The sequence below is a fragment of the Topomyia yanbarensis genome, chromosome 3 (genome assembly GCF_030247195.1).
Source record: "Topomyia yanbarensis strain Yona2022 chromosome 3, ASM3024719v1, whole genome shotgun sequence".
Taxonomy (NCBI): domain Eukaryota; kingdom Metazoa; phylum Arthropoda; class Insecta; order Diptera; family Culicidae; genus Topomyia; species Topomyia yanbarensis.
In genome coordinates this window covers 285,683,745-285,705,824 of record NC_080672.1, presented here as the reverse complement: position 1 = coordinate 285,705,824, position 22,080 = coordinate 285,683,745, and the positions used below count along the sequence as shown (strand labels likewise).

General features: G+C 38.5%; 1 pseudogene; it reads left to right on the top strand.

Annotated features, from left to right (window-relative positions):
- Positions 1 to 12,926: 12,926 nt before the first annotated feature.
- LOC131688650 (thioredoxin-like protein 1) lies at positions 12,927 to 13,767 on the top strand (annotated as a pseudogene).
- The last annotated feature ends 8,313 nt before the right edge of the window (positions 13,768 to 22,080 follow it).

The following is a 22,080-nucleotide window of genomic DNA, read 5'->3' as shown; positions in this document are numbered from 1 at the left end:
CACAAGCAGTATTGTTCCACTGTACGTTTTTAGAAGCTACACTTTCTCTTATTACAGTAGACGACTTCAGCCCAATGATTGTGTTTCGAGTTCGTCTCATCAGAATCCAACTCTAACCTAGTGACAGGACTACCCAAGTAACCAATAAGCATTATAACGTCGCCTTTTTTAACGAATGAACCCACAGCATTACAATTATATCGGCTTTCTATTTGCTCTATAATGGCACTAAATGCACATGTAAAGCTTACATGCTTTAAAGATCCTTGAAGCACCTACACGTTGTATCACCTTTATATGCGCATGTAGAGCAAGCGATAATGCTATATTTCGGCTGTGCATATATGCATTATTGATACTAATATAGAGCTTTATTGCATTGTTAATGCGGTGATGGAGTTTCAATGCAACATTAGTGAAATGTATAGCCAATATAGTGCAATGGCTTAATGCTCATGGTTACTTGGGATAAGCTAGCGCCAGATTGACGGTAGCTCTAAAAATGAAAACACTATTTGTGTGTCTGAGAAAAATTCTAATCCTGCATTGCGTCCCGCATGAAAAGTTGATTAAGCTGAAAAGAAATCATGAACGCGAAACTTGGTTTGGCTATGCAAGCAGATGCAATATGCACTATGCTATAATTCTCCTTAGTGTAGAATGTAGATACACAAACACGAACAATTTACAGCTAAATATGAACGACTCAGAACATTGGTGAGCATTATCTTTTGATAAAATATGTGCAAAATTGTTACCTGGCGGATTACAGAAGTACTAAAAAAAGCTTATATGCCTCTTTTTAATACAAAACAAGCGAGAGTTCCAAAACGTTATGAGACAATCGCTTTGAGTGTCCAATTCCAGCGCATGGTCGTGTTTCCCGTCTGTTCCCGTCTATTTCCAGGTCAATTAAAATCTCCGGGTCGAAGTGTTTCCAGAGATGGCAACCCTAATACCGGCAAAGGTAACATTTAACTAAAGAACAGCTTCATGGAAAAATTGAACATTCCAACATTTTCTTAGTTGTTGTGTTCTACTTCTTCTTAGAGAAAAACTTACTCACGTGATTTTTTGTGCCGAGCTGCATTTGATTTCTATGCAAAATATATTCCACACCACACTCGGTGCATACGCGATCTGAGATTACAAATCGATGGACAGTATACATCCAACGGGGGAGGATCTGGATATCCCAATGCTTTAGGTTTCATATTTGTATTTTGAAAAATAAAACGTGGGTATACATCTCCATTGTTTGCGTTCAACGGTTCTGCTATAACGCATCCAGTATGTGTCTGTCACATTGGGAAAGGACCTGAAAAAATCCTTCAAGCAGTATTGTTAAAGGTCATAGAAATTCACAGTATTCAGAATTGTTACATTTGACTATCTGTTTGATATCAAACAATAAAATTAGAAGATAATATAGATCAATCCATAATAAGCATAATTACCTGTGGAAATACTGGCTTTTCTTAATATGCACTGCCTACCAGTCCATGGATGTTGATTCGCAAGACTTTTCTGTTTTTGCATCTAAATAATTGGCGGTTACAGTAAAGCCATCAATCATCATGCGACTCACTATTCCCACTACAATTTTTCCCACTTTTTGAAAATTTTGTATGACCGAGTACTTTTAGTTTCCCCAGGTAGTGTAGCAATACTCGTAAGCTTTACAAAGCAACTCGTATCAAATCTTCAGTAGAAAATCATATATAGGGTTGCAATAAGCCACCACCATCCCCACTAGACAAAACCAGTGCAAATCAAATCGACAATCGCACCCACACTGCCGCTTGCGGTGTCACACGAAAACAAACCAAAGAGCACACGCCAGTGTACACTTCAGTGCGCACTCCACTGTACACTACAGTAAATACACCGCAGTGCACTCTGGGGCGGGCGCTTTGCTGGATTTATCTGAATACGCCACAGAGAATAGGGTCATACCATCGTAGAATTTTTAAAAAATCGTTTTTTAATGGTCATAGGCGACAATGACTGCTAAATATTCAAATGATTCTATTCTGCCGAAACGCCTGCTATGTATACCCCAAACGAATTGAAAACTTTACCCGCGTTTTTCCCAAAACCACATTTTTTGTTTTAGCCGGAAACGTAAGTCGAACAAATGAATTTTTATCGATTTGAAATTTTTAGTCTATTCGAAATTGACTTCTCTATTTTTCATTGCTTTTTTTTTAATCAATAATTTTGTGACAACTTTTATGACATTTTCAGCGTTTATTTACTGAAATGAGCGGCATTCCGTGAAAAATCCAAACATTGAAAAAAATGTTTGCTATTGTTATAAGAAATCGAAAAAACTTTAGTTTTAACCTCTAAGTTAATTACGGGAAATAGGTTTCCGGCCGTAGACCCTTGTAACAGTTGATCCAATGTGCACGTAGTAAATAAATTAAAGTTTTTTCAGAGTTTATATATCTGTATTGCTAATAAAATTTAAGTCATTTTGCAATACTAATTATTTCATAACAATTTATTAAATTAAGCCTACAAATATGCTAAAAAGCTTCACTTGCCAAATTCACCATAGGCAACTCATTAGGAATGAGCTAAGCCCTTTAAGACTTCGCGAGAGATTCCACTAGGGCACTACTCCGAGAGAACTTTCTTCGGGGTTGGAATGAAACAGCTAGAGCAACGAATAAGCAGCCTAAATGGGACAGGGAATTCGTATCTCCCGATGTATGAGATGCCCGAAGAATAACTCGGAAATGACGCATTTCCGGCTCGCCGAATGAGTGTCCGATGCAACCTTTCCCAAGCTGAGGCACAAAGGTCTGACTCACTTTGCCACCGGCTGTCAACGAGCGTGGAGGTTGGGCGCATTTTATCGCGAGTCTTTTAATTTATGAAAAAGTAATTCATTTATGTATTTCTAATAATTCCATTTTGTATAATTTCTAGTAAATAGAGTCGTGTGTGCTTCTACTAGTTAAGGATAGATTGTGTGTGCCAGAAAGAAAGCGATTTTGTTGGATATATAATAAAAAATGATTGAAAATCCCTTAAAATATCACCATTTAGCATCCATGCAAAAAATATTTAGCAATTTTTGGCAAACTCTTTATTTTGCCACAATATGCAGGTAGGTATCTAAAAATAATATACCTAAATTAAAAATCGAAAAAAAATATTTTTGGTTATTGGCCAAGAATTTGTTCTAGTTACTCCTCTGTGCGACGCCGAGACAAAGAACCCTAAGCGTACCAGCACGCTGAAAGCGATAGTCACCAGATCGCTTCGAGAGTGAGGGGAAGGGGACCCCGTATCCTCATCCAAGGACTACGAAGACCGTCATCCCGGCCAGAGCCAACCCGTAAGGCCGGAGCTTCGTGTCCGGTTGTCCGTCGACCGCTGACCCTGAAAGGAACCGGAAAAACGCATTTCCGGTCCGAGCTACCCCGTAAGGTCGAGTCCCGAAGCTTCCGAGTTCAGCTGTTGGCCACCTGGCGATCGAGCGTCGTCGGTCGCAACCACATCAAAAAGGGAGCGAAACAATACCAGTGTAAAAACGTCAGAAGCAGCAAAACCAAGAACTGGTGAGTCCGTTCCGTGTTGTTCTCGTCCGGTAGGAGCGCTACGAAGGCATTTTTGTTGCCGGATGGTGTAGAAAACTAGGACATGCTGTGACATGATCCGTCGAATTAAGTGTGGGCGGGAGACCAATTAAGCACGTGCATGAAACGATGGCACGCCCAACACATTCATTAAGCCACCCGGGTGCACCAACACTGGGCTGACCACGTTGGGAACCCAGGAGTGAGACAGCAGATTGACCCAGAGAATCGCTGTGAAATTAAAGCACATGAGCACAGTTAGTAAAAAAGATAGATAGAGCACACACACAGTAGTAGGAGAGAATACTAAATGGCGACAACGCCCCAAAACAAAATGTACATTTTTGAGCATGCTTTGATAGATACCTGATTCTTCTTAGTAAGCATTCAAAATGGTCTCGTCTTTCGAAAGAGTCTCAAACCGGCCAAACAACCTTGGCGCGCAGTCTCCCTGCGGGAGTGGCGCATAAACTGCACGCTCTTTACTGGTCATCCTGCTACGGTTACACCCTTTCTAACAAGAAGCGTCTACGGGAAAGGCGGCACAGCCGCCATCTTGTGCCTAAATGACTCGAAAAAAAATATTTTCATGCTTCACAACTAGAACTATAAAGCACATTTGATAAGATGTCGATTCACTTCTTTATTGCGTCTAGAAAAAAATCTGAAATATGCCTATTTTTCCGGTGTCTACAGTGGTGTAACCCCTTAAGTGGTGTTTTTTTTAACGTCAGTCTATCTGCTCATCTCGCACAGAACAGTAGCTAAAGCTGGTACCATCATGGCAAAAACATGTTACCTACACGCATGTTGCTTTGTCTATTTTGCAAAGCAAAAGTATCCGTCGATATCTAACTCCACAAACTCACAAACTAACCCAAGCTCAGAAAAATTGACATCCCCAGATGAGCTTGAACGAAAAACGAAATTTAATACACGCCCGCTCCGCTGAATGGAATTTTTCGTTTTTTTACCTCGTCATTGGTTCGTTCGATGCAGCACATTCATTCAGGTATATTCGGTTGCAGTAGCAATTTTCTTTCTATGTTCTTTCTGAGAGGCATGATGGAGTAAAGATACCAAATTAATGGTTTGGTTGGTGAATGAATTCATATTTTCTCAGTTTAGAAGCGAATAAATGAGGGGGTGGGGAAACTGAATGTTGGCTTCAGTAAAGTCATGCAGAAATAGGCGATTAAAATTCCGAAATTTCGCGACACTGCCACATACATTAATATACAATTAAAGCGTCACCTCTACCTACTAGAGTTACTACATTAAGAGTTAGACGGACACAAAAGCCGGAAAACTGGCAGCTCTTATTTCAGGAAGAAAACACTGGCATCCCATGTAAATGTTCAAGCTCTAGCTTAATAATTTAGTTGTCGTCGTGAGTGAGAACTTTACATGCACGAGTAAAAAAAACCAATTCGAAGGTCTGATTATGTGATTTTATACTTGTGCGAATATCTCTTCTTGCTACAGAAAAAAAATTGTTTCTTTTCGTTTCTCTACACTCGATAACACAAGATAAGAGTAAAATAGTCATTACCATAATCACAATACTTTTTCCATATACATCCAAAGAAAACATGTTACGTGACGTCATGCTCGATTGGCTCCGGCATTTGACATGTTCAATTGGCTCCGCTCAGTGTCTCCGCCTAACTATGAATATAGTTACTATACTACCTACCTCTACAGCAAAAAGTAGCTCGATTAATTTTTCGAAATGTCCCGTATGACAAGCTAAGCGAGAAGCGAAACTATCTGGCAGAGGTGAACACCTCACAAATGTACCACAACGAACATAGCGTGCTGACTATATTCAAAATATTAGCCAAGCAGTCATTCGTTTCGCCGAATGCTTCAGCGTTGAAATCAGCGTCCTTGTATATTTAGACAACGAATCTATAGAAGTGTGTCTACATAATTTATCTCCAACAAGAGGCGTCTACGGGAAAAGGCTGCACAGCCGTTATCTTGCGACAAAATTACTTGAAAAAAATATTTTTTATGCTTCACAACTAGTACTATAAAGCACATTTGATAAGATCTCGATTCACTCCTTTATGGCGTCTAGAAAGTGTTGGTGTAACCCCTTAAGTGGTGTATCGTTCAATTTCTATTTTTGACGTCTTTCTGCTCATCTCGCACATAACAGTAGCTAAAGCTGGTACCATCGGGCAAAACATGTTACCTACACGCATGTTGCTTTGTCTATTTTGCAAAAGAAAAGCATTTGTAGAAACATGCCAATTCGGCTATGAGACGCTTAACCATAGAAACGGAACACGTCCGTCTACTACAACCAAAAACAGTACGCAATCATCCTATACCACAGAGAACAGACATATAGGCTAGAACAGACTTATCCGAAAAAATTGTGTAAGCAGTTAAATGAAAATTCGTTGAAAATCATCATCGCACACTGGTTCGCATGCGTGAATCACTGTTGTATCCGAGTTTGCATGCAAGACCCGTATAGCGATTGCTGCTCAGGCGTAGCGCCGGCTAGTGGTAACTTGCTACTTGCTGAAGACATTTCAAAACACGCACTTTGAAAACTTTACCTGGATGTCAGTTCTCAGTGCCTATACTAACCCACAAACGGAGCAAAATCAATGTCTACGCCGGATCTTCAGCAGTAACAATATGCACTCAACAAGGATTGCGCCCACTGCCTCCAACCAGTACCACCAACAAAGCAACGAACGCCGAAGAGGACGGGTACACAATACAGCCGTATATTAACAAAAACCAAAAACCGACCATGAACAGCAAGAAAGTAGTATCGAAGACGATATGAGTGTGAACAATAATGCGAGAGAAGGCACACCGAAGGAAGGGTTTTTTTTTGGTATTGTAAAAACATAAAAGATTGACGGCTCAGTTATGCTAGCGCATTGAGCCTCTACAGTTTTTATGTTTAGCGGCAGAAATTATAAACTGAGCAAAACATTGGTATTATCATTATCATATATGGGAGGCGGTTCACAAAGTATCCTCCCACGATGTATCTAACTTGATAATAATATAAAAAATTCTACACGTCCAAATCGAAACATTCTTCGTAACCTTCCCGTTCAATTGCGTCTCAAAACCGAATCCACCGAAAACCGACACAAACAAACCAGGAATTGACACATTTCTAACCCCTGGTTTTGGCTCGTTCGCGTAGCGGTTTTCCGCATACCGCGACGCAGTTTGGATGCTGCCAGGCTCCATTCGCAGTGCCAAACATCAACCGGTGGAGCTGTCTTTCCGCCCTTACAGTTTCGCGAGCAAATATTCCCCTTTCTTTTCATGCTTTACTCTCGTTTTATGGATGAGCAACACATAGGTACCCTTCGCGAAACCGATACCGTATAATCGTGCTAGTATTCATATTAGTGTGATTCATGGACTAAATAGAAAACATTCATGTTTTGGAATAATCTATTGCATTTCATTATTCAGATATTACTCGCTTTCAAATAGTTACCCGATATAATTCTTTGAAACGAACTGTTTTCAAAATTGACACACATTTCAATTATTTTGAAACCAGAACACTGCAGTGGTGCGCTTTTCCTTAACCTTCCGGCAGTCGCGCTAGTGCACTGAGTGTACGCTGCTCTGAAAATATAACGAAATCGTCTTAGGGCATCAGCGGCTACTCGTTCAGTGGGCCATAAGAGCGACTTCCGGAGGGTTAACCAACATAACAATCTCCGAACCAGATTATCACGGAAAATATCAATTAGCTTACATTTTACGAATATTGAACGAGACAAAGGAAACCGCTTAACTTCTAATCTCCTTGTAGTGAATATAGAAGCTGGACCATAGCGAGATTTTGGGTACACAAAAAATGAAAACAATATGTCGTTTGCCGTTCTACAATTTAACCACCCTAGTACGTATACAACAACTTGAACATTGGGTCGTGTCGGTTCACGCACGGCATATTGACTCTCGCTACTGTCGTATTTGATTGATGTTTTGCTGATGTTTTATTTGATATTGGGAACCGAATATTGGATTCGTTGCCATTCCTCGATTATGGCCCAACACAAAAGTAGGAGCTGATGTGCACCTGGTCCAAAGGGAAACAATGACAAGAACGTAAGAGCCACCTATGAATGTTCGATCTTCGATGTTTGTAAGGTAGGTATGTATGGCGCGATTGAAATGATTTGTTCGTATAAGCAAAGTCTTCCTCACGTTCCCTCGATGAAACCGGATGTGGGTTGGAAAGAGTAAGTGATGGAATTTTCGATACAGAAATTGACGGTGAATTGAGATGGAGAACCTTTGAGTTCGCTGAAGCGTGAAACTCGTGTTGTAATCTACGCGACATTAAAAAAAGAAAACCCGTTTATGTTAGTACGCACCGTATTTAAAAAAAAAAAAGAAAAGAAAAAAAAAAGGATATCGTTAAGGGGCTTCTAACAGCATTGATTCAGGGCCGGCGGAAAGCGTGGGTAGTATGGGTAGTGCTACCCACTCGAAAATAACCCACTCGAAATTTTGAACCATTTCAAAAAATTTAGATGTGCAACGCATATATCTCGCACTACACACATTTGAAAATATCGTGTAAGCGTGTGCATTGCGAAAAGGGAAAAATCCTTACTAATGGACCCCTCACCCTATGCTTTCTACCCACTCAGGCGTAAAGTGTTTCGCCGGCCCTGCATTGATTACATGTAACTCTCGAAAAAGTTATCTAGATTACTTCATAGTTCGTCGCTGTTGTGCTATCTTATGACAAGCGCCATTTTGTACATTTCGAGAAAAACGACTTTTAAAGTTTGAGATTGAATATCTTGAAACTTATAAATGGTATAAACAATTCAAAGAAGACAAATGATGCTTCTATCTATTCTGCATTAATCTCTCAAATATTACGAAAATCGGTTAACTACATTGCGAGTTTTCTTTAAAAATGTAAACAAAAGTCGGTCTCACACGTGTCATAGGTGTGTATTGATGACAATGTATTGATGTATTGATGGAAAATTTTCCATAGAAAAAAATCATCAATTATTAACTTTTATTCATATCTTTGGCTTCATTTGGTCTATAAACAATCAGTGAGATGCATTTTGAAGGAAATGAGTCAGGCAATCTGGAAAAAATAACTATTTTTGGTAACAGTGTTGCCAAATATGCTATATTTCCAGTTTAAAACTTAAATTGCATTTTTCTCACAGTTGGTGCATTTTTGTTTCGAAAATGATTATTCCATTGTGTTTATCAGATAGTTTTACATATAAAAACATTTCATACATAAAGATAATTAGAGCCAATCCCCAGACACAGTCATTTGAAGCAAAAAATTAAAAATTTCTCAGCATGTTTCTCGCTATATCTCAGTAACCAAGCAGAATGTCAAAATTCTGTAAACGCCACTTTGTAGAGATTTTTTAGACAAGTAATGTGGCATATCTAACTCAGTTTACCCCAAAATGGCGTTTGTCATAAGATAGCACAACAACGACGAGTTATAAAGATTTTTGCCTTTTTCATATAGAAAGGTTATGCAATCACTCTGAAAAACGTCAACCTAATCCCGGCCCGGAGGGCCGAGTGTCATATCCCATTCGACTCAGTTCGTCGAGATCGGAAAAAGTCTGTATGTGTGTGTGTATGTATGGTTGTATGTGTGTGTATGTGTGTGTGTATGTATGTGGGTATGTGTCAAATAATGTCACTCATTTTTCTCAGAGATGGCTGGACCGATTTGCCCAAACTTAGTATCAAATGAAAGGTGCAACCTTCCTATCGGCTGCTATTGAATTTTGGATCGATCGAAATTCTGGTTCCGGAATTACGGGTTTCAGAGTGCGGCCACACAGAAATTTCTCATAAAAACTATAGGAAAAATTAAAAATAGAATTTTTATTTTTGATGCTAAATGTATTCAAGGTGCATAAAACGTCGAGATTTGATGTAAACACGAAAAAAATTTGACGAAGATTCACTTTTTTGGATTTTGCACATTTTTGCCTTTCTCATATAGAAAGGTTATGCAATCACTCTGAAAAACGTCAACCTAATCCCCTAATCCCTAATTTTTTTTCGACTCGCATAAGGTTTCTGGATTTTAACAGGGGCGTAGTTGATGGTTTACGGAGAGGGGTTACACCGCCCCCCTCTACTGTTCACTCCCCTCCTTTAAAAATCTCCTTAAATCACCCCTCAGACCACCACCCCATCCAACCCTCATACCCCTACCTTTCAACCCCATCATCTTTAAACCACCACTATATCACAAAGCATACCAATTTAAGCTGGGGAGTCGTTCGTTCATGGGACTTTCGCCCTCCTTACATACCCATCCCCGCATAACAAAATGAGTTAGCAAGCAGATAACATTGATCTAATGCTGATTAGGCTAATGGAGTATGATATTTTTTTGTTTCAAGTGTTTCACCGTCGACACGTAGCTCATCAAGTTCGTGGCTGGCATGCCATTGTGTATAAGTGCAAAGTGTACTAAGAATGTAATGGACATTTCCACAATTATGTTGAACATAAAAAGCCTCCGTGCCATAGTTTAGAGAAATGAGAAAGGCACAATTGCACCGCTAGGTGGATTAAAACAGGTTTTTCTTCGAAAATCCGATTATTCATTGATTGCTCAATTACTGTAAAATGCCTTGATTACACTGGATTACTTGGAATTAAAGCGTGTTCGTGTTGGAATCACTTCGGATTATTTGATAAAAAATAAACAATCAGCAGAAACTATCCAATGTTTGCAATTTATTACTATTTTGTTAGATAAAATCCTCGTATACTCATTGTTTCACTAGGTCTTGCTGAATATTTGCATTTCAAGAAAAGCAACCGCGTCAACGTTTACTATAGCGAACATACTAGCAGTTTTAGGGGTAGGGGTATGATAAGAATTGATTTACTAACTTAGCACACACACTCAAATGCCTAAAAAATTCTAAAAATGACGAAATAAATCCTGTTTTTGTCTCTACTTGTGGTAGACGGAACCAGGTGGATCAATTCCTGGCTTCTGGGATAGTGATATCAAACTCCTGGTGGACAACAACCCCTAGAATTATTATATGGAAATTAACTAAATAAACGAGCTCTCGGCAAAAACATCACAGGAGAGCATAAGCCAACCGTCAACACTTCATTTGAGAACAAATTCCGCAAAACCCGCGAACATAGCGAACACAGCAAGCAACAAAAAAGAGTTTTTCTCTTTCGTTGACTAACAACAACTGGGAACGGCGAGTAACGGTTTGCCTGGGATTTTCCCTCGAAGTTAACTGTTAACCACTGGCTTATTCGTTGCATGACCAAAATATGTTAATGCTTGTTTTGGGCCGCTCATAACTATTTCATATTCTTTTCGCAAAAACAATCAGTAATGTAGCCTCAGTAATCTGTAAAAATATATATTTGAATTACGCATGCGTTTAGACATTTTCTTGCTTTTCGCTGTTACGATATTTCAAAAATGTATTTTGGGCACCTTATGAGAATCCCAGTGGCCAGGCGCCCAGAAGAAAACCTAAATACTTGAATCACACGCTAATCCAGCACAATTTTGAACACAATAACTTAAAAAAATCTTCCTTCTTCCGTAACACGTGTGAAGTGCGCAGTAGTATATACGGCTTCTAAACAAAAACAAGTGTCGGATTAACATTCTTTCCTTTTCCTGCGTTAATCTACATTCGCGCCTTGCCGGTGCCGGTATTGATCAATAAACAACCTGGGATTACCACGAGTTGTACATTGAAGGATGATGTGTTATTTTATCTATATCTACTGATTCTCTGTTCAATGTCAGGTAGTCCCGATCAATAACGGAGTAGCACTCAGGGGTGATCGAACAAGCTCAAGCTCAATACACCGGATTCTGTTCTTGCATGGACTTTTTGTGTGGTTTTCTTTGCATGACTTTTTGTATGGTTTTGGAAAGTACCACGATTTTCATGTGTAGTATACCTATTCCGATATATGAGAAAAGCGTGCGAAAAACTGTGTTATTTTGAGGATCCGTAGGGGAGATTGAGGACACTTGATCCTTGGGGATATTTGATTCCCTGGCCATATCTCATAATATATACATCAAAAGTTACTTCAATATAAAAAGAAAATGAAATATTTGATCGTTTATGATGTATCAAAACAAATCTAATGTATAACATTTGGTTTGGAAAAATTGTACTATATTTTAGAAAATATGTGTTCACTGATAATATAAATTCGTAAATATAATGAAAACGACCATACAATGCATGAATTCATTCGTTGTTTTCTGCAACGAAGTATTTTCGTGCATTGTAAATAGTAGGTTTCGTTCATTTCATGCACAAAAATGACCGCTTGGTGAACGAAGGCTTTCATAAATTTTACACGATTAATGTACACTGCACGAATGTTATCGATGATAACGACATTACTTTTCATGAATGAAACGAAACGGTTCGTTTATTTAAACGTTTGTGTATATTACGAACGATTTCATTACTCACACGAAATTATTTCGTTCATCTTAGGAAAGTTTTCGTATTCATTAGCATATTATTTTTTCAATCGATATTTTAGGATCGATGTTTGACAACAACGATTTTTTAACTAACTAAAAGGATCGATCTGGCAAAATCGATTTTATTGCAACCTGCTCACCTCTATTGAGGACTAGAAAGATTGTGGTGTGAAGAAATAGGCGCTTGATGAACAAAAGTTTTAGTAAAATTTACTTATCTAGTGTACATGGTATGAATGTTATCGTTGATAACAACATTATTTTTCGTGGATGAAGCGAAATGATTCGTTTATTTCAATAAATGTTTGCGTATATTACGAAAGACTTCGTTGGTCGCACGAATTCATTTCGTTTATCTTAGGAAAGGTTTCGTATTTATTAGCCTCTTATTGTTTTCAGTCGATCTTTTGGGATCGGTTTTTTTGTTCTGTTCAATTTAAAAAAAAAACGATGTGGCCAAATCGATTTTATTGTGATGTGAAGAAATGACCGCTTGATGAACGAACGTTATCGTAAATTTTACTTATTTAGTTTACATTGCACGAATGTTGTCGTTGAAAACGACATTATTTTTCGTAAATTAAGCGAAATGTTTTGTTTATTTTAATAAACGTATGTGTATATTACGAACGACTTTGTTGGTTGCACGAATTCATTTCGTTCATTTAAAAGAAGTATTTATCTATCATCGTTCATCTCTCGCCATTCTCGGTTAGTTGAATTTTGTCTGGTGTAAAGTGTATAACGTTAAAAGCTAATTAAACAGTTATTTTCTCGGGTAAAGTAGTGGCCCTGTAATCTTCATTTAACGCAAGAAACCGTACAGCATGGTTGTTAAAGCAATCACCGATGAAGCTCATTTCCAAACCGACCTTGCCGCAGCAGGAGGAATTTTACCGCAGCTTACTGAGGACCGTGCCGAAACATATCGCATTTGTTCGATCAGCTTCCGGCGAAATATTCAAAGGCTGTTTTGCTCAAAGTGAACGTCGACAGATGTACCGAAACGGCGTCGTCCCAGGGCGTGTTGGCCATGCCAACGTTCATTTTCTACCGAGCCAGAACAAAGATTGACCGGATGCAGGGTGCAGACATTAATGGACTTGAAGCCAAAATACACATTACGTCGCCAGCGTTGATGAATCTGGAGAAGATTACGGTCATGAAATGTTGGACTTGAACACCTTCATCTAGAAGAACCAGTGTGAATGTTTGAACGAATCGGACGACCACCCGATGGTGAATGCGCTCAGTTCCAGCGGTGGTCATCTGACATCGGATTGTGACGAACAGCTGATCATTTCGATTACCTTCAATCAGGTGGTCAAAATCAGTGCCATCAAGTTCAAAGCACCGCCCTCTCACGGACCGAAAAAATGTAAAATCTTCATCAATCAACCAAGGACCATCGATTTCGATATCGCCGAGTCGCAAGTTTCGAAGCAGGATCTGGTACTGGAGCAGAAGGATCTTGTGTCAGGATCGCTGATTCCGTTGCACTTCGTCAAATTTCAGAACGCGGAGAATATGCAGCTGTTCGTGAAGGATAACCAGTCCGGTGACGAGACGACCATTATCGATCATTTGGCCTTCATCGGGGCACCGATTGCAACGACTAAGATGGATGACTTCCAGCGGGTGGCCGGGAAGAAGGGTGAAAGCTACTAGATTGTTTAAGTCGCCTGGAGAAGGATGGTTAGAAGGCGGTAGAAAGGTGCGGTGACGCATATGTTTGATCGTTTACCTAAAAGGTTGAAGATGGTGATGCGCGTGAACTTGTTATTTTTATAAATTATTCAATAAAATAATGAGCAGGAAAAAATAGCATATTATTTTGACATTACCCCGGCAGAGAAAACTCAAACTTATTCATACAAAGCCAACGAGCAGTTAGCGAGGCTCAACTGAATCCGTACTGCTCCGGATTCTGGATCAACTGGAAGCGAAAGAGGCTCAGAAAATCTTCCTGAAACCGGCGGGCACGGATACGGCTACTAAATAGTCAGACCGAGACCTTTGTGATGATCAACAATTATCTGACGTATAGCAACAATGACTCCATATTCTACCTCTATTGAAGCTCTTTTGACGTTGACAGTTTGACGAATGGTGCTCGTAACTATCATAAAGATATTCCTATATAGCAGCGAACAATTCGTTTGCCGAATGTAGCTGTTTCGTAATAAGCCAACGAAAGTCGTTTCGTGGTTTTCACGAAAAATTCGTAATAAAATATAAAAGTGTTTCAATAGAACTACGAACGATTCATAATATGTACGAAAAATTCGTATATTTTATGAAAATTGTCTGTACGAAGCTAATTCCTAGCGATTTACAAATATTGATATCCATTTCCAAGATCTTTTTACAATTTTTTAAGCGGTTGTAAGAGATCGGCTAATTAATTGTATATGAATATTTTCAAGTTCGATTACTTTCTAAGGGCTTTTGTGTAGAAACAAACATTTTTATAATAAAAAGTTTCACAACACATACAAAAAAAATAAATTTTGTTCACCTTATACAATAGATATCTTTGATCCCTGTAACACTGGGTACACTTGATCCCTATCATTAGCTCTCTCAAACACTTTCTAAATGTATAGAAATAGGAAAACATCATTTTCATAACGTGCCTGGCACTATTAATTAATCTAAAATGTTTTTTCCGTGAGCAAATTACGGTATAAGGTACTGGAAGGTAGGTAGGTTGGAAAATCCAGTTAAACAGCACGGATTTACCGCAAATACTTGTCTTGACTCTACAGTGATTAAATTTTTTTGTGCATCTAAAGGGGGAGTCTAATTAATTAATTTGTCAGGACAGGTGATTGGCTGAATATTAGTAGGTATTAGTCACAGTGTGCTTTGTTTCTTTAGCCCTAGTAGGCAAGGGATCAAGTTACCACACGTTTTTACAAAAACCTCGTTTTGGCATGATTTCCAAAATTGTTCATATTACTGACAGTGCATAGTATTTGGATTTACATAGCTCTTACAATACAAATTGACTACAAAATGGCGAATTTTACAATTTAAATTTTTATTTCATTGAAAAGTTATGAGAAAAAAACAAAAGTGGGATCAAGTGTACCCACTCTCCCCTACACAAAGTCCCTGTTATTCTGAAATATAATAATAATAGGTTATGTCCAATGGTCTGAGACATTTTCAATGCACATGGGGGTATGCCATGGCGAAACAGATTTCAGCTGCCGAGCTATGAAAACAGTTACCAGCTAATACACTTCGATACACTCAGCATTCAGAGAAACTGCTTTAGCAACAAATTTCGCCCCTGGTGAGAAATTTTGGTGGTTACCCAATTTTTCTCCTTAGGGTGAAATATAGCATAGCTTGAATATTGTTCTGCTGGTTAGAATCCGTCTCAGACATACTCTCTGCCAGAGTGGGTTGCACTACAATTCCAGAACGCCTGAATCTTCAAGCTGTACTATCTTCTCGACTACCTTTTAGGAGAACCAACTACGGTCTCCGCAGCACTTTGACCGGACTTCAGCAAGTTTTCAGAAGAGTTGTCACAGGATTCGACTTCCACTGCACTAGGAATACGATTACAAATAAGTTTTTGTCTATCATTAAGTGTAACTAGGCTAAGAACCAAAACAAATTGATTCAACAAATGAACCAAATAAAACAAATAAACCAAATAGTATTAAAATTCTCCTTAGCGGTGGTGGTTTCAGAGTGGAGGTTTTTATCATAGAATGATCTCTAACTATTGAAGAAAGATTGACATATTTCTGTTGACACTGTTGATGTTAGTTTCTCGTCTATTTTGGGAATTTTTCTGAACAAATATGTTCGTAATTAATGACGTAAATACTGTTATCTTATCATTACATACCTTTTTAGCTCATTTGAAATTGCGATTACCCCTTATATGAGGTTCGAAACAAAGCGGTGTGAAATAGGGAAACAATGGGCTCTACTTCTACAATAGCCTCGGAACTTGTAACGAAAATTGTAACTGAGATTCGCAAAACTTGGATCCACATCAACTCATGAACTCGCATCTTGCTGAATAATTAAGTTTGTAATGTAAGAGAAATATTGATAGCATTAATCCCAACCAAACAAAACGCATAGTGAAATACCATGTTTTTTTTAGCGTGATCTTGTATTGAAAAAATACAAATAGTTCCATAAATACGATTTAGATTTTGCTCCGTGTGATGATGATCCGAGTTCAACTGAAAGGTAATTCCGTGTGACAGTATAATACCTACCTGAAAATATAAGTTTCTTGAAATTATAATTAATCGAACAATATTTTCCAACTTCAGAACAATCTAGAATAACAGTCCACCTACTATAGAGCACTGAGGGTATAAGAGCGCACGTATCTAAATATAGTTCAAGTAAGAATCAGCTTAACCTCAATTTAAGTACCAGCTTGGCCAAACGTTTAAAATCGCATTGCAATGGGTTTGCGGTTTGAAAATATCCGTTCCACTAAATTTACCCGACGCAAACATACTTTCGGAATTAATCCCTGGCCACTCATTAAGAACCAAAGGCAAACAAGACCGCACCACTAGACTAAATATAGGTATAAGTTTATCACAACGATAAAAAGTCAGACTCAACTGGGAAACGGTGAAGTGAAGGTCGGATAGCAGTTTTCCGTGGGATTATTTTATCATTTGTGTTTATAATTTCTCCGCTTTTAGCATAAATATTAAACTTTCCTTAGCAGCTTTTGCTCATGATACACCACAGAACGAGTATACGTACGAGTGCACAAAAGGCTGTACGTGAGAATACCGGGTAGTCTTCGCCTGGTTACTGAATCCCCGTAGCTGCGCGATATTGTGACACTAAACATAATGTAGGTCGAGGTTGAGGTGAAGTGGAAAGTGCCCGTAATATTTCCTGACTGAAACTTTTGTGCTACTCAGTACTCGGCGGCTCAAAGTGTATGAAGACAGGACGAAATTGGCTAGATGAAGCTAGCTAATACGCTCAGCGTAATCCTCTCAATCCACGAGTAAAAAGTTGAAACTTTTCTCATGTGAAACCAGTCCACGGCTTCCCACAAGGGCAACGCATTTCATATATTTGTAAAGTTTTGTAGCTGCGCTGTAATCCATCAAGTGCAAATTCTGCGGAAAATTTTGACATGGCAAGGATGCAATGCTCACTGCATTGCTACTCAGTGGATCCACACAATGTGCATCAATTAACTAGGTATTCGTAATTCGTAACCGTTTTCACTCGATTTGCTTGAATACCTATATCGCAATGAATTATATACACTGACTGTGACAGCTAATAATGGCAATCATAGAACCAAAGCTGCTAACAGTAAGACAAACACTTTTATCATACTATCTCGACAATTCCAATGAGGTATGTCTATTCAAAAATTGCATAAATCTCTCTCTTTTGAGCTGCTAAATCGCTTTAATAATAGCAAATATTATGCGAACAGTAGCAATAACAAGCTCGATTCTGCACAGTGGGATAACGCAGACGGAAATATGCATCCAGTTTTAATGTTGTTCCATAGCAAATGAAGCCTGAAAATTAGTCACATCCAATAAGCGAATAGTTCGGGATTAACTAAACCGCACTTATCGTCTCGTATGCATAATAATTCCTTAATTTTAGTAAAGCAAATATCGACTACACAGAAAAAAATATTTTGTAATTTTAAGCTTATTTTCATGCACATATTTGGAGCATGAATATAAATGTAAAATTAAGTTTCACCACAAATACACACGAATTGTCGTGCTTTCTTCAACGAATTTAATTAGAATTTTACACGTGGATTGAAAATTACAGTTTCTTTAAACGGAAAACCAATGCCCTTCAATGTATTTTTATTTTAAATCTGCTGTAAAATGAGTGACATGTAATATTACACGAATGAAAGTGTAAAATTGTATGCTGTTTGATGCTCCAATTGATTTTAACGTAATTTTCAATCAAATTTTTGATTCAATGGTTGTATGTTTACATTCGTATTGATTTACATGTCGTTTAAATTTCATTATTTTTTGGTGTGTACTTAACCCCTAGTAGGTATCTCAACTGTTCCTTTCACTCCACATCTCTAGTCTACCACTTACCGTCAATCCACATAGACCCGATGAACTGTGCAAAAATTGTGGTATAACTGAATAAATTGACCCCAACATGAGCACATTAAATATCACTGACTCTTATCGTCTTTGCTGAAAGGGGTAAAGAAACGGCAGTTAGCGCCATTCAGACAAACCGTACACAACCAATGCCCCCCCATCTTTCAAAACACCCACACGTATCTAGGCAAAAGCAAGATAAAGAAGACATTTATTCCAACGACATTTGACATGAGTGAAAATTTATAGCCTGTGTATTGGAAGATTAAATCGGGGAGCATGTAATGAAGGCACCAACGCTTATTCACCATCCACTGCATTCGCTGCTGCCCTGCTGGACCGGGACTAGGGCTGATATTCTAGTTGATTCTCGTGCACCGGCTACCTACCATCATCCGATAGAGACGAATAGGCAGTCTGAACCAGGGCTGTACAATAGTGTTTACGGTTGCTGGTAAGTTGCTATTTATGTGTCTACCCTTTTGCAACCAATAGTTCTGAGTGTGTGTTTTTATGCTATAGGGCCTGTTGTTTTAGTTTCCATATACAATATAACTGTGCCAATCTCTAACTTCGACCGTGGGTTGTCCAATCTAAGGACCTCGATTGCAATCTGATTGTCGAAACAGAAATTTATAACTTTGCCTACCACGCTCTGTTGCAGAGTGAATTGTACCCAGCACCAAATCGCGAAGACTTCTGCTTGGAATACAGTACAGTATTTACTTAGCGAGTAAGATGGTTGCAATCCCATTTCACGACAATAGACAGTACCAATTCGTCGTTTCATCAGCAAGCCGTCCGCGTAACAGAAAGATAAATCAGATTTAATCACAATATATGTTGTTATTCTCAAATATAAAGTAGATAAACGAACGTGTTGGAGTTGTCCGACATGAAACCTTTGCAGCCGTTACAGGAAATCTCATTTGCCTATAGTTTTTAGGAGCATTTACAGACATCGCCACATGGGAAGACGCACTTTTCCTGAGCCGAAAGAGCATAATAATCTATCGTGGTCAGTAGCGTAGCTCTTTTGTATTTCTGAAAATGTATGTCTTTAAAGGAAACGATTCAGATTCTCCGGGTGCTATTTGTACGTGAGTCATGGTAATATCGTCGCTGGTGTGCTATCTTATGACAAGCGCCACATTTAGAGAAAAACGACTTTTAAAGTTTGAGATTGAATTTCTTGAAACTTATAAATGGTATAAACAATTCAATGAAGACAATTGATGCTTCTATCTATTCTGTATTAATCTCTTAAATACTACGAAAATCGGTTGACTATGTTGCGAGTTTTTACTACAAATGTCAATAAAAGTCGCACTCACACGTGTCATAGGTGAGTATTGATGACAAAATTTATATGGCGTGGCATAATCGAGCATGGAAAATTTTCCATAGAAAAAAATCATCATTTATTAACTTTTATTCATATCTTTGGCTTCATTTGGTCTATAAACAATCGGTGAGATGCATTTTGAACAGAATGAATCAGGGAATCTAGAAAAAATAGTTATTTTTGGTTACAGTGTTGCCAAATATGCTATATTTTCAGTTTAAAACTTAAATAGCATTTTTATCACAATTCGTATATATTTTTGAAAATCATTATGCCACTAAGTTTCTCAGATAGTTTTATACATAAAAACATTTTACACATCAAGATAACTTGAGCCAAACCCCAAGCACAGTCATTTGAAGCAAATAATTAAACATTTCTCAGCACGTTTCGTGCTACATCTCAGTAACCAAGCAGAATGTCAATATTATGAAAACGCCACTTTGTAGAGAATTTTTAGACAAGTCATGTGGCATATCTAACTCAGTTTACCCCAAAATGGCGTTTGTCATAAGATAGCACAACAGCGACGATATATCATGTGGACTCTCCCAATCTAATGACCAATTTGCTTGTATTTAGTACAACCTTGAAACGAACCTTGCCAATGAAGATATAATCAGGCAAAGCAGTCCCACCAAATATCACTCGATACGAGTCTAGTGCGATAGCCATTCGCTCGCGGGAGCAATGGATCCTTTAAACTGTCAACCCTACGCTCCATTTGATTCACCCACGATAAAGTCGAATCGGTGACCACATCGTCTATCTCAACTTTGTGAGCTGGCATGTAGTGATGTACTTGGTAGTCCTTCATAAAAAAATTGTCTTTGGAAACATCTTTTGCTTGCTTTGACAAGATATCATTATCGCATTATTTTTGAATCCTAAGAAGATCAGAAATGGTCCGACCGGGTTCATAGTTCATCGACATAGAGCCCAGAGTAAAGTATAAACTTAAAGAAGAAAGAACAGTTAAAGAAGAAAGAGACAAACATTACGGGAATAATGAAATTGAAAGACGAGACAGGAGATAGTAATGCAAAAATATGAAATATCTTTACTCGATGTATGGAAACTAATGTTCTTAGCAACTGGCACAAAAAATATGTAAAAATCTCTATCAGTAACAGATGATAAAAGCATTTACGCGTATGTGCAATCTGGGGCATAGCCGGAAAGTCATTACGGACTTCGAATGGAAAATCAAATCTAATAATATTCACCGTAATCGACAATACACCAACCAATAACAGACCCTAAAAATGATTTGCTCAGCCTACTGAACTTGATACACAGTCCCTGAACACCTAGCGTGAGCATATTTCACGAATATACGATTCAACCGCAAGTCGCAATTTATATGAAACGAGCGACAGTCAAACACAAACGAGCACTCGTTCTGTGACTCTCGGAACGATCGTCTATCTTTCCAGTCCGCTAAAAAAATAGTGCGAATCCACTGCCAAAGTTATCTTACATATTCTCCGCCTCGTCGAATTTCAGTATTTTTTTCCCTTATTTTGTATTTTTGAGAGTTTACCGTTATCCGGCCATTGAGCGGTGAAGCAGTGTTTTTTTTAGAAACCTATCTGATTACCGTTATATGCACAATAGACCCTTGCGAAAATGACTTCCCCTGACAGTGTTTCATCTCAAAGTGAGATGGATGTCAAAACGGCTCCTTGGCTCAAGGTTTATCCACGCTCGCCTTACGTGATCTTCTTCCGGACCAAAGACAAAAAGTGTTTGAATTTATTGAAAATTTCTCGAGATCTGAAGAGTGTTATTCGGCCGTGACAGAAATATCGAAAATACGCCCTGATATGCTTCGAGTGGTGGTCAGTAGCTTCAACCAGGCAAATGATATTGCTGGCTGCGAGCCTTCTACGAATTAGTATAGGGTATATGTAGGGTCAAACAGGGTTGAATGTATCGTGGTGGTCTCCGATCCGAGTTTGAATTGCGTGGATCTGCTGACCCATGGGTTTGGATGTTTTAAAGACCCCATGCTCCAAACAGTGAAGATACTGGAGTGCAAACGTTTGCATTCAGCATCAATCGCAGCTGACGGGAAGAGGACATACGTCAACTTAGACTCCTATCGGACGACTTTCGACGGTTCTGCTCTAACTACCTCCTCTTTGATAAGTTTACTTTTTTGTGCCGCTCAAATGTGTGCACAAATTGCAAACAATTGGGGCACACATTGTAGGTACGTTGTGAGAAATGCGGTGGGACATGTCCTGTGTACAAACAGGGCAAGGAGAATTCTTAAGGGGGAAGAAGGGCACCAGCAAAAAAAAACACTTTTGCAATTTTTTTAGAATTTTGGGTGAAGCGAATTCACTAAAACTTCACTGTTATTGTTATTGAAATGATACATAATAATAATGTATCATTTCAATAACATTCTGTAATTTTTTCAAGCAAATACATTGAAAAGCGACTCGGTGATGAAGCTTTTTGTAGAATTTTTTTACATTTTAACGACATTCAATTAGCTAGAGATTACTGGATAGGGAA